The sequence below is a fragment of the Tupaia chinensis genome, unplaced genomic scaffold, assembly GCF_000334495.1.
Source record: "Tupaia chinensis unplaced genomic scaffold, TupChi_1.0 Scaffold145907_1, whole genome shotgun sequence".
Lineage (NCBI taxonomy): Eukaryota > Metazoa > Chordata > Mammalia > Scandentia > Tupaiidae > Tupaia > Tupaia belangeri.
The window spans coordinates 213,529-226,479 of NW_006205765.1; the positions used below are offsets into that span (position 1 = coordinate 213,529).

Consider the following 12,951-nt stretch of genomic DNA (forward strand, 5'->3'; position numbering starts at 1 on the left):
TCCTTGGGTATCTGGCTTCCTTAAGAATGGCAGAGTAGTTCTTGTTTTTCCCTGAGGTAATGCAGGGCTGGTAACCATCATCTTCTCACTGTCCATAGGTAGAGAACATCCTCCTATACAATATATTTCTCAATTAGTTTAAGACAGCTAAAGTTTTTTTTCTCTTGCTTACAGTTGCAAGTTCTTCATCCTTGTTTTCTGCCTCAGCTTGCCTCCTGCAGCTGGCGGCTATGCGCAGGCCCAGGGGCCACGCGAAGGCCCGCTTTCCAGCTCTTTAGCTTAAACTGAAGCTTGCTTTGTTTCCAATCTTTGCAGAAAGCAAAAGAAAAATGTAAATTTCTCTTTCACAAGTGAAATATTACCATTTGGGGAGGTCACATGAAGACTTTTTCCCAAACTTCATTCTCCCAGCTCCCCAGTTTAATTGCCTCTTAAGGAATTCAGTTTAGGTAGATAAAGATCATGACCAAGAAAAGAGAAAAATTCAAAGATGCATGCATTGGATTTCCAGATGTGGACGACTTTTGTTTTTGCCTAAATGGTGTTGACAATTTATGGTTGTCTTTGGAAAATCATTTGATAATGATCCAACTATCTAGAACCTCTTTATTTTATGCCTGTTAAAAAGAAAAGAAAGTTATTACCCAGGAAAATTTCCAGACTGCCATAAAAGAAAAGCAATTGCTGCCAAAAACCATCTGCCATAAAACCTCCCTAACAGCTTCTTACCTTTATGTATCTGTGAAGCACTCTTTTTAAAGTGAGAAAAGACCATCAATCATTTCTTTTAAGGCTAATTGTGAATGTTTAATACAGAAATTAAATATGATAAAATACAAAATAAGGTGTGTGGCACTCTAGAATTAAATGTGAGCATCTCCCAAAGGGGAATACAAGCACGAGACTCTCGAACCAGCAGGGCCACTAATGCACTGCAAGACCTTCAGCAAGTCCTCCCTGGGCCGTCTCTCCCTTCTTGCCCACAGCTGCTAGAAGGGGACAAGTGCCACTCCTACTGACCTTCAAGGGCTTTTATGAGAGTCCAACAAAGTAAGAAAAGTGAGAACATTTTGAAAAATTCAACATGAAATGAAATAAAAGATGTAACCTTTCTTAATGATAGTAAACACAAGAAAACTTGCCATGGGTAGTTCCATGTTTATATGACATTAAAAGATACTTCACTGAAAACGCAGTAAAATAAGGGGTTTGGGGCCACCTCTCAAGTGATGCTAAATCCATTTGGCAGATGGTGGGCTCAGTGTCCACACATCAACGTGTAGAAGTCCAGTGTGTGCTCATGGTTCTGGCGGGCTGTGAAAGGGGAGGGGTGAGGAGCGGGGATGGAAGCATGAGACTTTGCTGAGGGTGCTTGTCTCCCTCTCTCTGTTTCTGCCTCTCTCTTTTCCTCAGTCTCTCATTCTCATGAAAGAAATAAATACACTTTAAAAGTAAGGAGATTAAGCTGTAAGTCAGTGGTTCTTAAATCCGACCACACATCTGAGTCCCTAAAAACTTACTTCATAAAACAGAGGTCTAAACCTACCGTAGGTTTACTGATTCTGAACCTGCGTAGAGGGGGGAGCATGAACACTTTCAATGGGTTACTTTTAAAAGGAATTTAATGGTCACAAAAATGAAAAGTTATCTGCTGATAATGTACACAGTAATATCTTTGACTTGACTGATACATACCGTATTCATGCTGGGAAATAAAAATAATTAATTTTTTAAAAAAGCATGTATACAGTCTTATCAAGTAGAGAATAGGTTGTTTCTCCTCTCATGTTGTAGTAAAATTAAAATTTCCCCCATTTATATTTCTATATCAATATCCTTGATCAATGTTTCTGTGTGTGTTTTTTCTATACTGGTTTTAATACAGGCTAATGACCTGATGTGTTAAATGTTTTAACATAAAAAATTCTGCATGCTAAAAAGATGTACAGTAATTGGGACCAGCAGTTGGTGTAATGGCTATGTCACTGGACTCCCACATCGTTGACCGCGGTTTGCGTCCCGGACCCGGTGGCTTAAAACTCATGCTGGGCGCATGTGCGTGAGTGCCCAAGATTCTGAGAGGAGAATGGAGGAGAAGGGATTGCAGTGTGGCCATCCCCCCTGGGGGATGATTTCTCGCTTTCTGTCTCTCTGTCTCTGTCTGTCTGGTGAGCACACGCCCCCTATAGCAAAAACCTCTCAAAAAAAAAAAAAAAAAAGATGTACAGTGATTAAATATAACTTTTCAAAAAGTAATAATTAATTAACAAGGGATGAATTGGAGTATTTATTGGGAAACAAACAAACAAAAATCACAATGTATTTTATTTAGCAGAAGATCAGGGCATTTGTGGGGAAGGAATCAGAGGAGTCCCTTCAGTAAGACATTCAAGAAATTGTGATCAAATGCAACTTCTTTTGCAAAGCAGGAGGTCCTGACTCAGAGACATTAAGCGACTTGAAGATCACAGGTTGCTTTGGTGACAGGACGAGGGCTACAATACTCTCTGGGCCCCAGGATCAGTGTGGTGATTATCACGGCGAGAAATTAAATTAGTGAAGCCAGATTTAAAGTCAGGTTGATACTAAGCTCTGCAAAGCTGTTGGGAAGAAAATAAATATGTTCTGTGGCCCTTGGGCTCTCAGCTGGCCTTGACTTGATAAAGCTTCATGCTGTGGTACACCACTAGGAAAACAAAACTTGTGCCAGGAAGGGAGCCAATCACACTGTCTCAAAGAATGCGCACTACAGCCCTCTTCCTTTCCCCAGCCACGGTCAAGCAGCATAGCATCCAGGACAAGTGCAAGTCCACCAGACCTTGCTCACACTCCCTCATGACACTTGCTGCACCCCGTTTCTATCCACTCACGGGGCCTTCTCACACCTACTTTCCCAGATGTGTTCCTGGAGCTGATGGAGCACAGCTGGATGTGCCAAGTCCTGACCCCTGCTCCATGCGAGTCTGGGGGCTTCGCAGACAATTACACAAATGGGGGCAAGAGGCTTCCTCTGGTGTGCGTTCCATTCCCTCTCAGCCAAAAAGATGTGCACCATCAAAGGAGTTAGAGACCTTGCGTGCTATGTGAAACAACTTGCCCCTCATACGGATTGATATCACGGCTGCCACAAGATTAATTGTATTTTTCCTGGAACAAAGCTGAAAATCACTCTAAGGGCAATAAATGTTGAAATCTGTCTATGCTCTGCCAAAATTTCAGACAAAAAGCCAATAAGGCAATTTTTACCTTACGTGCTTGAATGGATTTTTAAAAAAATAGATCTAATGCTGAATGCAATAGAGTAGATCAGCCCTTGAGCTCAAAAGAGACTGCTCACTTTTGTTTGAAGAGTGAATTCTCCCGGGTCAGCTGAACTTCAAACCACGTATTGGCATATGCCACCCAAGGGAATCCACAGCCTACAACTCCTGTTAAATGCTTTACAGAAATAATGACTTACCAGGTGTGTGGACAACAGTTTCCCAAGGTCATCTCTTTTTAAAATAGGAAAGCCAAGAATGTGAAGTTAATAGTAGCAGGGCAGAGGGATCTGTTAGCCACAGCTACTTTTAAATTTTCAAAATATTCTGAAGATGGAAAAACCTTATCCTGAAGCCAGACTGAGACCTCTCAGTGTTCCCCTTGGGGTTAAATAGATGGTCATTATAACCCATTCTTCTTTATTTTTTTTTAAGAGGTTTTTGTTATAGGGCGCATGCGCTTGCCAGACAGACAGACAGACAGAGATAGAAAACGAGAAATCACCCCCCAGAGGAGATGGCCATGCCGCAGTCCCTTCTCCTCCAGTCTCCTCTCGGGATCTTGGGCATGCACGCACACGCACCCGGCGTGAGTTTTAAGCCACCAGGTCCGGGACATGAACCGCGGTCGACTACATGGGAGTCCAGCAACATAGCCATTACGCTAACTGCTGGTCCCAACCCATTCTTATATATAAAATAATTTATAGGTTATAAAGAATTCTCATACATTATCATACTTATCCTCCCACCAACCTGTGAGTTGGGTATTATTACTAAGGTCGCTTTATAGATGAAAAAACTAAGGATCAGCTATTTTAAACTGGCTTATAGAAATGTATCAGAAGGAATGATCAGACATGTACATAAATTGCTAAACATACACCTATATTTATATTTACAGCACATAGTCAGCATTTCAGCAGAGACTAGAAAGCAAACTCAGAATAATTTTAAGGGGTTATTAAGCAGCAGTTTACAAAAGTTAGAGACAGGTATAGAAAGTATGCAAAGGATAGATTGGTACTCCAGGGTGAATGGTGTAGCATTACATTCCTAGGTATGGACAGGAAGAGAGTGCTGGAATCTAGACCAAAGAACCATAGGAAGAAAAGGCCCAGCTGTGGTCGTGAGTGCTGGATACTGCTGCTAGTCAGGCTGAGGTCCTGCCCCACCATAAGAAGCTGGCACAGTAGTGCACCTACTTATAGTCCCAGTACCAGGGAGGCTAACGTAGGAGACCCCATCTGGGAAAAAGGAAGATAAAAAGGGCACCTTAGAGGCACTGTGATCTGTAACCTTCACGCAAAGCAGGCAACAACCTGGGATAATAGGTAAACCTGGGTCCCAAATTGGCCAAAACCAAGCAGAAGTCAAAAAGCTAGAGTAATTGAGGTAAAGTATATCTATGAGCCTCCTAGAGCAGAAAGTAGTATAAGGGAAGGAAAGGTAATAAATCTGGAGAGGCAAATGGAAAATGGCCAATCCGAATGTCTTCAAAATGTTCTTTATAATTAAAAATCAGCATGTTCACACAACACTAAGAGACTAAAGATACAGTGGTTCATACATTAAGATATTGGGCTAGCCATTGAAGACCATTTTCATTCTCAACAAATAAGAATATATTCATTCATTTATTCTATTTATTTCTCAATGACCATAAATAGAATTTACATTCTGAAAGAAAGAAAGTTCATAATATAATAGAAAACTCAGAAAAGCCAGTTTTTTTAAAACACACATAGCACGATTCAGAAATGTAAATACCTCTAGGTATTATTTCTGAGTTGCAGAATTAGTCTGTTTTCATTTTATTTATTGTGATTCTCTGCTTTATTTTTTTAATGTTCTGTAATGAACATGTATTGTCATTAAAACATGGAAAATAACATTTTGATTTAAAACAGATTATCTAATTTTTTTAGAAATTCTGAAGAATGTTAACAATCGTTGGCTCTAGCAAACTCTTAAACCCTAAACATAAGAAAAAGTCAGAAGATAAAAATGATCTATGTTTCAGGACCAGCAGTTAGCATAATGGCTATGTCATTGGACTCCCACGTAGTCGACAGCAGTTCGAGTCCTGGACCCAGTGGCTTAAACTCACACTGGGTGCGTGTGCATGCATGCCCAAGATCCCGAGAGGAGAATGGAGGAGAAGGGATTGCAGCGTGGCCATCCCTCCTGGGGGTGATTTCTCGCTTTCCATCTCTCTGTCTCTCTCTGTCTGTCTGGAGAGCGCATGCGCCCTATAGCAAAAACCTCTCCAAAAAAAAAATCTATGTTTCTACTGATATTGAATTGTGTTGGCTATTTTCAGAACTGCTCAGTCAGTTACCTATTGTATAATGTATCTCCATAACAATCCCATGACAGGAGTCCTCACCTCCTTTTATACACAAGATGACCTAGACTTAGAGAAGCTGTATCACCTATACAAGGTCATGCTTCTGCTAAGTGACAGAGCTAGAATTTGAATCAGATTGTTCGACTCCAAAGTCAATGCTTACTCCAAAGATCTGGGTCATCTTCCTAATAGGAAGATGCCGTACTCCCAGAAGCCCCATCCTACAGAAACAGTCTCTCTTTGACCACCAGGACTCTAAAGAACTGTGAGCAGACATTTCCCAAACAATTATTAGTATTCTTAGCTAACAATAAAGATCTAGAAATTCCAGGAGTACAAAAAAAAAAAAAATACAAGTCCCGTTTATAAAACTCCCAGAAAAAAGAGTTACTGATCTCAATGTTATACAGAAAAAGATTTATTGGCCACTGACTACATGCCAGGCCCTGAGCCACATGCTTTTACTCATCTCATTTTAACCCCACAACCTTCTGAGCCATCAAGTCTATTACTACCTCTGCCTTCTACAGGAAGAGATCAATCCCCCCAAAATATAAGCAACTTGCCTAAGAACAAACAGCTAGGCAAGTGGCAGTCTGGAATGTGAGTGTAGATTTGTCTGACCATGAAATACACTCTCTAAAAGCTTATTAATTAGGTAGAGAGATAAGCTATGCTTATTTGAGAAAGGCCCAGAATAATAAATCAGCAATCTCTATTAATACTTAATAATAATGTCCCCCAGTAGGTTTTTATGCTGCTCAGACTCCTACTGCAAGGACTTCATTCTACTGAGTAGCTCCCTTCCCCAGTGAAATTTAGATGCTTCTCCTTGAAGCTGAAAATCATGGTCTCCTATGCTCAAGAAGAAGCGAACACAGACATTAGAGAATAATTGCAGTATTTGCCATAGACAGAAAAGAAGCTCTTCCTTTGAGTTCCCCATCCCAGAGCTTGTCTCTGGGTAGCGGAAGGACCAGAGGCTCCTAGAATGGTCCAGCAGTGAATCTAAATTAGTCTCCATTCAAATCCCTTGTTGTGCTCTCAGAAAACCTTCACAGATTCGCCCTTCAAGGAGGCTAGTCTTCAGTTGCCTTGGGCAGCTTCATAAACATTCAGGACTTTGCAGTTCTCAAAGAACTCCAGCCCTAAAATTCTGTTGGCTCTCCTAGTTTCAGGAGGTGATGAGAATTAACTAGTAGATATGTTTTCTCTCCTTAATAATATAATCTGGGGAATTGCAAAAAGGCCCCTGAAAGCAGCCCTCTTCTGGCTTCACACTCACCCTTCCACTCCAACTCCATAGCCAGAGTTTATTCTTCTCCCCACCAGGCTGATGTACATTAAGATTCCATTTCACAGTGGGGTGAAAGGATAAGATGTATCTTAATTTACTTGGTGTTCTGCCTACCTAGCTTATTTAGATTTTCAGCCTGCTGAGAAGGAATTGGGCCTAGCTTAATGATCAGTTCAACACTTAACCTGTTGCTGACACTTGAACGTCTTCTAACCCTGGTTAAAATTCACAGACAGCATTTAGGCAGGCAGCCTGGGGGTAGGAGATCCTCTCTGGACCCTCTGTCATTATTTAGTTTTCTGCCCAGCAAAATCAAGAAAAAAAGAACTTGCAATGAGATTGTACCTGAACTAAGAAAATGACATTTTAGTTGCTGGTCTTAATGCTTTTTGGCATGAACGAGGCTCCGTATTTCTAGCCTGACTCCCAAGTTTTGTAATGCTTTCCTACAGCTTCTAGGAGCTTGTGGTTCTCTGCTTCCTGCCTTCTACAAATTATTAGAAATTAATTTGACTTGGTTCAGCATTATCTGACAATTGCACTGACCCCCCCGTGAACCTTTCTGGCTAATTTACATCCCCACTATGTGGCTTAATGTCTCCGATGCCAGTGCACATTATTTTAAGCTCATGCCAATTATAATTTTTTAATACAGTCTGAAAATCATGCTGTTACTTAGCAACAAAGGTCACTCCAATAAATAATAATATCCTGGGAGACTATTGATACCCTCGATTCTTTTTCATGGGGAATGAGAGTGAGTGATGAAACCTTTCCTGGCTACTGCTAATGTTTGAACTATTGACAAGTCGCCACTACCTGCTGCTTCTTCAATATGTGCAAGCTGAGCTTCCTCTTTATCTTACGCCTTCCTTCTCTTTGGGACAATGATTGCATGAGATTGGCTGAGCCCCTCTTCTCATCGTTTTTCTCCAGCATTCTTCCCACCTGCAGACCACAATAGGAAAATTAGTGCTTACAGATATAAACCATAACAAGATTCAGAAACATCAGACTCAAAGTGCCAGGAAGTTTTTATTTCAGAAGCCAAGGTTTGAACATCGCTAATAATATGGAATACTGTGTTTTTTCTTTCCTTTTAGACTCCCATTTCCCCCCTGGAAAATTATCTTAGCTGTAGGCTTGAGAGGACCTTTTGTGGACAACCAGAGAACTAATCAGGGTGTAAGAATTCCACAGCATACTTGGACTACAGACTTGAACCTCAAGGGCATCCCCCTTTGATGTCACCTGTCGCATTTCCCTGTCTTCTGTTTGCATTTAGGGTAAAAGCCTCCTTCTTCTCTAAGCAATGGGGGCCACAAATCCCCTTGGGATACTGACCATACAGGGTTGTTTAGAAACTGTACAATCCTGTATTTATAAGGAACTCCTTATTACAAGTACTCAGAGGAGAGCAAAAGAGCTAAAGAATCTTCACAAAGCCTGGCAGAGTTTCTAGGGAAGGAAAAGTCCAGCAGTCTTCACACCCTCCTCCCACTGCCCAGCATACTCCCCTACAGGTCAGTGTCAGACAAAAAGCCATTGACTCCTGACTTACTTCTCCCCATCAGGAGCTCCTGTCCTCTGAGAGACAGTCTAGGGTTTTCTTTCTTTTCCTTTCTTCTTCCTTCCTTCCCTTCTTCCTTCCTTCCTTCCTCTTTCTTCTTTCTTCCTCTTTCTTCTAATCACTACTTTTCATTTTGTTTTCTTTTTTCTTTCTTTCTTCCTTTCTTCCTTTCTTCCTTTCTTCCTTTCTTCCTTTCTTCCTTTCTTCCTTTCTTCCTTTCTTCCTTCCTTCCTTTCTTCCTTCCTTCCACAATCCTGTATTTATAAGGAACTCCTTATTACAAGTACTCAGAGGAGAGCAAAAGAGCTAAAGAATCTTCACAAAGCCTGGCAGAGTTTCTAGGGAAGGAAAAGTCCAGCAGTCTTCACACCCTCCTCCCACTGCCCAGCATACTCCCCTACAGGTCAGTGTCAGACAAAAAGCCATTGACTCCTGACTTACTTCTCCCCATCAGGAGCTCCTGTCCTCTGAGAGACAGTCTAGGGTTTTCTTTCTTTTCCTTTCTTCTTCCTTCCTTCCCTTCTTCCTTCCTTCCTTCCTCTTTCTTCTTTCTTCCTCTTTCTTTCTCTCCTTTTTCTTTCTTTTTCTTCCTTTTTCCTTTTCTTCTCAAAGAGAGATTATTGCTATAGGGCATGTGTGCTCACCAGAGAGACAGAGAAACAGAAAGCTAGAAATCACCCCCAGAGGGAATGACCATGCCACAATCTCTTCTCCATTCTCCTCTCTGAATTTTGAGCATGCACACACACACACCCAGCCTGAGTTTCAAGCTACCGGGTCTGAAACTCAAACTGCAGAAGGCCACATGGACATCCAGTGCCTTAACCACTATGCTACCTGCTGGCTCATAAGATTTTCTTATTAAGATTGGACCCATTTGAGGTCATCACATTTAACTACACAAAGAAGTAGTCTTACACTGCTAGTCCATAGTCTCTATTCTGTAGGAAATAAGCCACATATTATTAGCTCATATTAGTAGGTTACCAGGAACTATACCACATGCTTCTACTTAGTCCTCATACACAGATACTGCTATCATTACCATGTTACAAATGAGCAACTGAGGCACAGAAGAATTCTGCATTATTTAACTAGTATGCACCAGAGACAAAATTCTCAAGAAGAGAATCTGGCTCCAAAATTTCATGCACTTAGTCATGTCCCTTAACTGCCAGTATGCGACAAAGTCACTCTCCTCCCCTCACTAATAATGACACTTGAAGACAGTGAAGTTAGACAGACTAGACAAACTCATGTGGTCCTGTCTTCCGCAACCAAGCCAAAAAACAAAATCACAAGAGCTCCTGCCTTAGTCTTGTTATGCAAGATGAATCCCAGCAAACTAGATCCATTGAAATTTCTCAGCCATTGGCCATTTTTCTGTAGTTGTAAAGATCCAACTTCAGCAGCATAATACATTGCACACTGTCCATTTGCAAAACACTCAATAGGCACAGAATAAATATAAATCTCTAAGGCAGCCTGGTTGGGATCTAAACCTATGTGCTACGGTGTGGAAACCTCCTAGCAGGGTAAAGAATCTAACCAAGCAGGATATTAGCACCAATTCACTTTATCTTTTCTATAATTATCACTTCATTTTTACCCTAGGGACTAGAGGAAAATGCAACTATCATACAAGTTGGTTTATTTTCAGACCAGCAATTTTCATAACCAGATAGAAGGCTAATAGTTTATAGAGAAAGGACCCTACTGTATCATTTCAACATCCCAGCAGGGCCTTCTCAGATTAATCTTCAGTCCCAAACCACCAGCCTCTATTTAGCTGATAACCCAAATGTGTCTGAAAGTCTGAAGGCATTGACAGGACCAGCAGTTAGCATAATGGCTATGTCACTGGACTCCCATATAGTCGACCGCAGTTCGAGTCCTGGACCTGGTGGCTTAAACTCACGCCGGGCATGTGTGCGTGCGTGCCCAAGATCCCAAGAGGAGAATGGAGGAGAAGGGATTGCAGCATAGCCATTCCCCCTGGGGGTGGGGAGTGATTTCTTGCTTCCTGTCTGTCTGTCTCTGTCTTTCTGGTGAGCACATGTGCCCTATAGCAAAAACCTCTCAAAAAAAACAAAAAAAGAAGTCTGAAGTCACTGATACCATGCCAGAATGCTCCATTGTGCCGGGAAATTTTCCTTCATTAATTCATCTGAATTAAAAATTACTTGAGGCTGAGTTCCTAAGGCAATATTACCCAAGGCCTCTATAAAGAGAGCTGTTAGTGTCTGCTCACCATTCAGGGCTTCTGCAGCACTGTACTCAGAATTGGGGTACAATACCACTGGCTTCTATCTCACCATCCATCAGGAAATTGCTTTGTACCATCCATAGGACAAAAGCCAGCCACACCAAGAGGAACCATAAAGAGGCCAAAAGGCAGGCAACCACCCTCTCAGTTCAAAATTTCAGTATCTGCATCCCAATGCTGCTCTCACTTCCAGCCCTGTCTTATCCTTATTTAGCTTGATATCTGAAATGTGTTCATTTCATTATGCCTCAGTGGTTTGTGTGTTTTCTTAATCTTTACATATCCTTGCTTACCGATTTATGAGAACTATCTTAAAATAGAGTGACCATGTTCCCAGCATGTACATGCATGCATTCATTCACTTGCTCACCAAACATCTAGTAGGTATTAGACTGTACAAGGTATTGAAGATGCAAATGAATAAAATTCCACCTACGTACTTGTGGAAGTCAGGGTCAAGTAAAGATAGCAGACATGTAAATCAGTCTTGTAATGCAGTCAATAAACTTGTTCAAAATTCAGAAATAGCACAGAAGAAGGTGATACAGCTGGGAAGAAAGGGAGACATGGAGAAGGAGAAGGAACTAATTGTGCTAAATCCTAGTGACTTGAGGTAAGAGGGTTTGAGAAAGAGAGATTGGTACAAAAAATCATATAAAAGACATGATTTTAAGAAATTGGAACAAGTTCTTTATTGTCAGAATGCAGTATTGTGAAGCACAAAGAAACATGAGGGTAGACAAGAAGCAAGGGCCAAGTTTTGGGAGATTTTCCGTGATCCACTAAGATCGTTTGACAATATCAATAGTTTACATGCATTACCTCAACTGGTCCTCATGGCAGCCACATGAGGTAGGTATTAGATTGGATTTCAATAGGATCATTCAGCCACTGGTTGGGAAAAGACTGCGGAGAGGCAAGGGTAAAGTGAGAGGGTTGGTGAGGAGATGAAAGATGATGGTAGCTTGGACCAAGGTAGGGACAGTTGAGAGGGAGAAGCCATCAGAATGTTTTCATGGTCTAGATGAAAGTGAGAGAAAGAAAAGTCAAGGATAGTGCCAAGATCATTGAAAAGTAAGATTAAATTAACCAAGAGGAGAAAGCTACTGGTAGAGCTAATTGTGGATGATAATCAGAAACTCAGGTTTGGATATGGCAAGTTCAAGATGTGTACTGTACTAACTGAAGTTATCAAGTAGACAATTGTATATACAGGTCTGTAATTCAGGGAGATTCTTTAGAAGCCATCAGCATTCAGATGGTATTAAATCCATGTGACTGAATGCCACCTAGGAAGTAAATGTGGGAAAAAAAAGAGAGAAATGACCTAGAGACTATCTATGGACTCCTCCAGTATATAGCTATCAGAAACCTACAAAGATACCAGCAAAAGAGATTGTGAAGGAGTGACCAGGTTAGTGGGAACCAAGAGACAAGCATCAATTTTAGTAATGTGGAGATCAGGACAAGGAGGAGTAGAAGGAAGATGAAGAAGTTGGCTATCCCCTCTTAAACCACTCTTATTCTCATTGGCCCCATTTTCCCATCTACCCAGAACGACCCACCACAGCCCAAGCCTCAAGGCAGCCATAACTGTCTGAATACCAGGGCAGTTAATTACCAATGGTCACTTAATTACTTCAACATCAGTATATTTTCATTGAGTTAGTAATATGGTTTCATTGCCTGAATTATGTCATTTCACACTCTCTGTAATAAGAGAATTCCCTGAGAGTAGAAATTATCTCCTTTATTTCTGAAATCAGAGCAGTGATTATCAAAATACTTAAGTTTCTGAAAATTCTGGCACTTTTTGTTTAAGTTACTAAAATTCTTCATTTAACATTTGTAAAATTCATTTTATTTTCCTTTTTCTGTTGGGAACTCAAGAGGAACTGGTACTTGTGCTTTTCCAAATCAAACTTATCCTCTTTGGTTATATCTGCAAGCCAGTGAATTAACAAGGTCGGTAGTTCCTAAACACAAGTGACTCTCCCCTACGACTTGCTAATACAATAACAAGCATTCATCAGCAGAACTTTGTATTGGCAGCCCAAAGCCAGGGAACATCATATAATCAACAGTGGACTTCTGTTTCTAAGAGTTGCTCTTTGCCTTGTAGCTTTTATTAGAAGTTTTCTATCGATATGGAAATTGCTTCCCTGATACGCAGGTCACTTTCGTGATCCTCAATTCACTCACACACTC

General features: G+C 41.0%; 1 long non-coding RNA gene across 1 annotated transcript in view; it reads right to left on the reverse strand.

The window, feature by feature from the left end:
• Nucleotides 1-76: 76 nt before the first annotated feature.
• LOC106733910 (uncharacterized) overlaps nucleotides 77-12,951 on the reverse strand; it is a 101,467-nt gene continuing 88,592 nt past the window's right edge. Inside the window, exons 2-3 of the long non-coding RNA XR_001369750.1 lie at nucleotides 7,727-7,855; nucleotides 77-113 (exon numbers count right to left, since the gene is read on the reverse strand). This is a non-coding gene — a long non-coding RNA (uncharacterized LOC106733910). The remainder of the gene's footprint in view (nucleotides 114-7,726; nucleotides 7,856-12,951) is intronic.